General features: G+C 46.3%; 1 non-coding gene across 1 annotated transcript; it reads right to left on the bottom strand.

The window, feature by feature from the left end:
* Positions 1-6,795: 6,795 nt before the first annotated feature.
* LOC116481328 (small nucleolar RNA SNORA64/SNORA10 family) lies at positions 6,796-6,928 on the bottom strand. The gene has a single exon (XR_004251495.1). It is a non-coding gene; the product is annotated as a small nucleolar RNA SNORA64/SNORA10 family (small nucleolar RNA).
* Positions 6,929-7,194: the final 266 nt, after the last annotated feature.

The raw sequence follows: 7,194 nt of genomic DNA, 5'->3' as shown, positions 1-7,194 counted from the left end.
AGAGCCCCTGCTAGGTCAGGAAAGCATTTTCACCTTCCCATGGCCTGCCAGCTGCCATCCAAGCCAGAGAGGCTAGGTGACCCCCAAGGGATGACAGCTTCCACACTGGGATGACTTGGTAGCTGCATCGGGGGTGGAGGGAGGTTCCGGCTGAGTTGCCTGTGCCAGCCCTGAAAGAGGACAGCTGCCGACTTGCCTCATCCCAAGATGTCACAGCATGTGTGTCTGACCCCAATCCTCCCATGCCTGTGCCCAGAAACGTGGGTCTGTCTCTGCTGATGCGACCTGGTCACCACCCTGGGCAGAGGATAGCAGTGATGGCAGGACAGGAGCGTGAAGGGGAAGGCCAGGCAGGGCTGGAGACCAGGAGGTGGGAGGAGGGACCTAGGGAGGCAGCAGGGGGTGGGACAGGGAATGAGACAAGGCTCCGTTGTGCGTCAGACTTCACTTACAAAGCACAAATTAAAAGAAAGAATTATTAAGAATTTCAAGATAGCCACTGCAGAGCATTCAGTCCTGAGCGCAGGGGTCCCTGATGAGTGTGGAGTCCTGGGTGGCTGCTCTGGTCACACACGTGTTGAGGCTGGCCCTGCCTGGGGACTTCGCCTATAACCCTGGCTCCATCCTGGGGGCCTCCCCTGCCAGCTTCTGGGAAGGCACAACTAGTTATAACCACAGTCACAGCCCAGTGAAGAGGGAACAGAGGTGGCGAAACCAGAGACCAGTGCAGCTGTGCACGGAGGAGGTGCCCGCTGCGGGAATGCAGTGGAGATGGACAGAAAATGAAGTGATATGCGATAGCCACCAGGAAGAAAAATAAGTCTTTCTATTTTTCCTAATTGAATATCTTCCACTAGTGCTAAATGATTTTTTTTTTTTAACCGAAAGCTCTATTTTGATTTTTGGTCCTTATAGACTGTTATTTGACTTTCAAAACTACATCAGAACCATAAAAATGAATCACTGGATGGTTTAAGTAAACCTTTTTGGGGAACTGTAGAAATATTTTCTGTTGGTGAACACTCTTTGTAATCCTAGTCTAAGGAATATTTACAGGACTATACATTTGTGATGTTTTCTTAGTTTTAAATGTCAACTTACAAAATAGAGGACTTTTTTATATATTAAAAAAAAGCTGCCTATATTTATAAAGTACTATTTTCATCTTATTGTTTACAAATGCCTTGTCATTTGACAAATATATAGTGACATGTATCTACCATGATGGCATCATACAGAATAGCTTCATGGCCTAAAAATTCTCTGCTCTGCCTATAAATCCCTCCCGGGCAACCACTGATCTTTTCACTGTCTCCACAGTTCACCTTTTCTTACATCAGTCCTGTGAATGAAGGGGCAGGGAGAGAACCAATGGCTGTCGAGAGCCTGCTACACTGCAGACAGTGTAGTGCACCCACAGGCCTGGCTCTGTGACCTTGAGCATCAAATCTCTCTGCTCCTCAGTTTCCACATTTGCAAAATGGGAACCATTTAACTTCTCATAGGTAGTTGCTGGGCATTGTATATGAAATGATATAGTGGGTGTGGCTGGCACCAAAGAGGCATTGGAACGGTAGCTTTTAATGAAGTAAATTTTCCCCTAAAACCTGCACGAGAGGCATCATGTCTCTATTCACTAGCCCAAGCAGGCCTGGGTGGGTAGAGGCATCGGGGCCTTGCCTGGTCCACCCTCCTCCAAGCCTGGGTTGCCACCGCTACCCACACTCTTCAGTGACTAGGGCAGGAACTAACATCCCCATTTCTCATATAAGAATGGAGCCTCAGAGGGTCTAAGTGATAACTCAGGGTCCCACTGCTCATAAAAGAAGTGAAGTTATCTTCAGGCTGTCAGTCCAAAACTAAAACAGGCACATGAGAGGTTAGCACAGCTCCTCGTAAGATAAAAAGGAGGTGGGAAAGATAGGGGGCAGAGAGAAGTGAGGAGGCACCCTCCCCGCCCCAGCCCCTGCCACAGTTGCCCCTCCCCCTGGCTTTACCACCTCAAAGGCACAGGGTTCTTTTCAGGGCCACTGTGACATTTCTCCTCTATTATCGCTGGGCCACTCTGCTGTTCAATTCCATAGCCCTGGGATTACTGGCTCTTCTATCCTCAGCAGGGTGTCCTGTGACCCTCCGGGCACTTTCATTTCGGGGTGACATTGCCACACAGATCTGCTCAAAGAAGTTCATGCTCTCCCATGTCAAGGAAAGCAGGCAGTGGTTCCTTTTCATGCCAACAAGCGCGCCTCCTGCCGATCTCTTGTCAAACAAGACGCAGGGAGAGCATCTTTGTGTTTTCAAGCTAACAGGTACCACGAGGCACCCAACATTGCTTCTCCTTTTTCCTGCTGGCATCTCTCTTCCTACACCTGGCACTCAATAGTATCCTACTCACTGGGCACTGTTAGCAGGAAACAGTTTGATGACCAGAAAGGAGGAAGGCTAGTAGAGGCATTTTTCAATTTATTAATATCAAAAGATGAGCACCAGCATCTTATTTTTTCTTAATAAAGTTTAGTTTTTAGAGCAGTTTTTGGTTCACAGCAAAATTGAATGAAGAGTGGAGAGAGTTCCCATTTACCCCCTGCTCCCACATACACACAACCTCCCCCATTACCAACATCTGGGTACCTTTGTTACAGTCAATGAACCTACATTGACACATCATTATCATCCAAAGTCCGCGGTTTATTTTAGAGAATGTTGCACATTTTAAGGACTTGGACAAAGGGATATTGACATGTATCCATCATTATGGTATCATACAGAATAATTTCACAGCCCTAAAAATTCTCTGTGATCCACCTATTCATCCCTTCCCACCTCCCCTCAAACCTCTGGCAACCACTGATCTATTTACGATCCCCACAGTGTTGACTTTTCAGCATGTTACAGAGTTGGAATCATACAGTATGTAGACTTTCCGGATTGGCTTTTTTCACTTGGTTAATATCCCCACTTAAGGTGCCTCCATGTCTTGTCATGGCTTGATAGCTTGTGTCTTTTATTTTTTTCCTTGAGACGGAGTCCCGCTCTGTCACCAAGGCGGGAGTGCAGTGGCGTGATCTCCGCTCACTGCTGATAGGGCTCCCATGAGTGGAGGGACACCAGGGCTCTTGTCTTACGTTGAAATAGATAAAACAACACGGACACACGTGGAGTGGTTTTAAGGAGCGGAGAGTTTAATAGGCAAGAAAGAAGGCAGAAGGAAGAGGCTCCCCCGTACAGAGACAGAGAGGGGGGACTCCAAAGCAGAAAGAGGAGGGCCCCAAGTGTGGTGGACGCCAGCCAGGTATACATGCAGAGGTCGGAGGAGGTGATCTGATATGCACAGGGCTTAGCGGATTGTTTTGACCAGGCATGTTATTCACGTAGCCGGGAAAAAGCTGGCCTTCCCATCCTAGCCTTTTAATATGCAAATGCAGGGCGTGAGGTTCTATGCACGTGGGGATATGTGGGGGGCGTTGCCAGGAACATGTGGGGCAAGGGCAACAAGGCAGCAGTAACCGCCATGTTTGGGTGGACCCAGTTTCTAACGGCCTGTATTTGCATATCAAAAGTTGCCGGCTCAGCTCTAAGAGCTGGGGCTTGACAGGAAACGTTTCTGGAGCAGCTTTAAAAATGAAAACTTCTCAAGGACGGACCCCTTTTCCTCTCTATCTGTCTCAAATAATTTCTTTTCTTTTTTTTTGAGACGGAGTCTCGCTCTGTTGCCCAGGCTGGAGTGCAGTGGCTCGCGATCTCGGCTCACTGCGAGCTCCGCCTCCTGGGTTGACGCCATTCTCCTGCCTCAGCCTTCCGAGTAGCTGGGACTACCGGAGCGCCCGCCACCAGGCCGGCTAATTTTTTGTATTTTTAGTAGAGACGAAGTTTCACCGTATTAGCCAGGATGGTCTTGATCTCCTGACCTCGTGATCCGCCTGTCTCGGCCTCCCAAAGTGCTGGGATTACAGGCATGAGCCACCGCGCCCGGCCAAATAATTTCGTAATAACTCCTATAACACTGCAAGGTTCAAGAAATTCTCTTGCCTCAGCCTCTTGGGTAGCTGGGATTACAGGCACGTACCACCACGCCTGGCTAATTTTTTTGTATTTTTAGTAGAGAAGAGGTTTCGCCATGTTGACCAGGCTGATCTGGAACTCCTGACCTCAGGTAATCCCCCTGCCTCTGCCTCCCAAAGTGCTGGGATTATAGGTGTGAGCCACCCGGCTCGGCTGCTCGTGTCTTTTTAGTGCTGAATGTTGGATATAAAACGCTTCAGGAATAAATGCTTGGTGCCACGAAGTAAAACCAGCACTCAGGCAAAAGTTTAATTTTCTCAACAAGGCAATTTACTTCTGCAGAAGGATGCCACTTGCATCAATCAAGATGGCAAGAGCATAGAGAACAAAGGAGACCAGGGGGGTTTTATCCTCAATGCAGTCCCTATCTCTGTGTCACCCCCCCATGGGCTGGGGTCAGACTGCACAATCTGAGCAGACCCCATTGGCTGCTTGTATATATTTTTCTAAATATAAAAGGGGAGGGGGGACATGAGGTACAGAGGTGGAGTGTGTGAGACGTGCAGTTTTTGGGGGAACAATGGGTACAGGTAACCAAGGGAACAGATGTGAGTTATTGATTAGAGCTGACGGGAAGGGGGTAGGCTGTTTACAGTAACTAGGGGCAAGGAAGAAAAAGAAAGTTGAGTTTGAGAACAAAGGATGAGGAAGTTAATAGGCTAAACCCTTTGAAGACAAACTCAGAAAGATTTATTGTATCGTATATGAATAATATTCCATTGTCTGAATGTATCACCGTTTACCTATCCATTCACCTCCTAAAGGACATCTTGGTTGCTTCCAGGTTTTGACATTATGAATAAAGCTGCTAAAAGCATCCACATGTAGGTTTTTGTGTGGATATGTTTTCAAGGTACCTCATTCTTAGAAGGTATGAGGCAAAGAGGGAGATTAAGGATTTTTCATACATTGTAAAATAAATAGGAGATGATTCCATGACTTATGATAGCTTTTTCTGAGATCTTGAGACCAGAATCACTTTTTAAAATTGGCAATAGAAAAAATGACACAGGGTTTCCTCCTCTGAAAGGCTTTCTTTCCTTGACCATCCTTCCTTCCATTCCAGCTCCAGAAACCTCCAGACCTTTCTCAAGTCAGGATCATGGCTTCTGACTGTTCTCATGGTTCTTGCACTGTCTTCCACACCAGATTGCGAGGACTTGAGGACAGGGAACTGCATCTTACTCATTTTTGTGTCCTCAGATCCTAGCAGTTGTTCAAAAAAGTTTAACGGATATATGCAGGCAAAAAGGAATTTTGTCTTTCCCTTACTCTAGAAGCTAAACCTAAATTTACATCTGTATCTATAGCTGACTCAGTTTGTCTTTTGGTAACTCTGCTCCATTGTTCAAAGGACTTTTAAGAACACATTCATTTTTACTAATGCTTTGTGAGGCTGTAGGTGTTGTTATTCCTACTGGGATGCAAATTCCAAGGTCAACAGAGCAAGTCTCCAAGCCAAGAATAGAACCTGGATCTTTTGCTCAAACCAATGCCCTCTCTTATTAGTATCATCTCAGTTTTCTGTAGCATTGATACTGATGAAGGGTGTCCAGGGTCTTGGCATCTCAAACAAATAATTGGACAAAACACACAAAGAAAGAAAGAATGAAGCAACAAAAGCAGAGATTTACTGAAAACAAAAGTTCACTCCACAGGGTGGGAGTGGGCCTGAGCATAGGGGCCCAAGAGCGCCGTTACAGAATTTTGGGGCGTTTAAATACTCTCTAGAGGTTTTCACTGGTGTACACTCTATGCAAATGAGGAGAATATAGTAAAGTTACAAAGTCATTTAGTTGGTGTAAGCCCTATGTAAATGGAGAGGTTATTTCCTGTCATAGCTGAAGTGTTTCCATTTGATTTAGTTCTAGGAAGTCAGTGTGAATCGGCTTTATGTTCCCTCCCTCCAGACCCTATTCTGCCTCAGCATCACTCTAGACCATTAAGTTGTTGCTAATGTCAGGGAGGGATAGGCTTCAGCCAACAGCATAGCTATTCTACAGCATGCCAGCCATTACTGTAGGTTAATTGCAGCCAAAAAGATGAATTGGCCAGCCTTGCTCCACATGGCATCATGAGGTTCAGGGGAAGAGGGACTCAGAGCCTGCTACCTTCCCCGAGCCCAGCCTGGTCCATTTCCTTTCCCAGAGTTCAGTAGAGTGGTTAGGAGCTGGGTGCTGTCCATGAGTTACCTTGTTTTATCCTCACAGCAGCCGAGGTGCTGCTATTATCCCTGTTTTACAGTAATGAAGCCAAGGATCAAAGAAGTTTGTTGGTTTGTCCAAGATCATCCATCTTGTAAATAACAAAAACAAGATTTTACCTAGATCTAACAAACTCCAAGCCACGTATATTAGCATGGTTAAAACAGTAGAAATATATTATCTTACAGTTCTAGAGGCTAGAAGTCTAAAATCAAGGGGTCTAGAGGGTCATATTCTTCCAAAGGCTCTAGAGAAGGATCCGTCCTTGCCTATTTTAGCTTTTGGTGGTTGCCGGCAGGCCTTGGTGCTCCTTGGCTTACAGACAGATACAGCACTCCATCTCTGCCTCCATCTTGGTGTGGGCTTCTCCCCTGTGTGTCTGTATCTGTGTGTCCACATTTCCCTCTTCTTATAAAGACACCAGTCATACTGGATTTAGGAAACACCCCAATCCAGTACGACCTCATCTTAACTTCATTACATAGGCAAAGGCTCTATTTTCTTTTTCTTTTTTTTTTTCTTACCCCAAAATTGCCGCACTCCTAGGAACAGAGAGGCCATTCTGGGCGGGTGTGTCGTGCATTAGGAGAGCCTTTCTCTGCCTCCCTGAAAACACGCCAAGCACACACTGGACCCGTGTGGTTAAGCAGAGCTGAGAGACCATGGCTATGCCCCATGCGTGGACCACCTACTGAAGTTGCCCAGGGTAGCAGTGCAGCCCCGGGCTGAGGTGTAGCAGTCATCGATATCACAAAGGCTCGATTTTCAAATATGCTCACATACATAGGTTCCAGAAGGTAAGACCTGAATACATCTTTTAGGGGGAGACAATTGAACCTATAGCACCATATTTTCCCTATTATATTTGCTGCTTCAGATAGAAGATCACTGAAACATCAAATTCTTCACTCTCAGACATTATTTGTTC

This window comes from Hylobates moloch, unplaced genomic scaffold, assembly GCF_009828535.3.
Source record: "Hylobates moloch isolate HMO894 unplaced genomic scaffold, HMol_V3 SCAFFOLD_13, whole genome shotgun sequence".
Classification (NCBI taxonomy): Eukaryota; Metazoa; Chordata; class Mammalia; order Primates; family Hylobatidae; genus Hylobates; species Hylobates moloch.
Note: the sequence above shows the minus strand (reverse complement) of the source record. Positions and strands in the feature narration are given on the sequence as shown.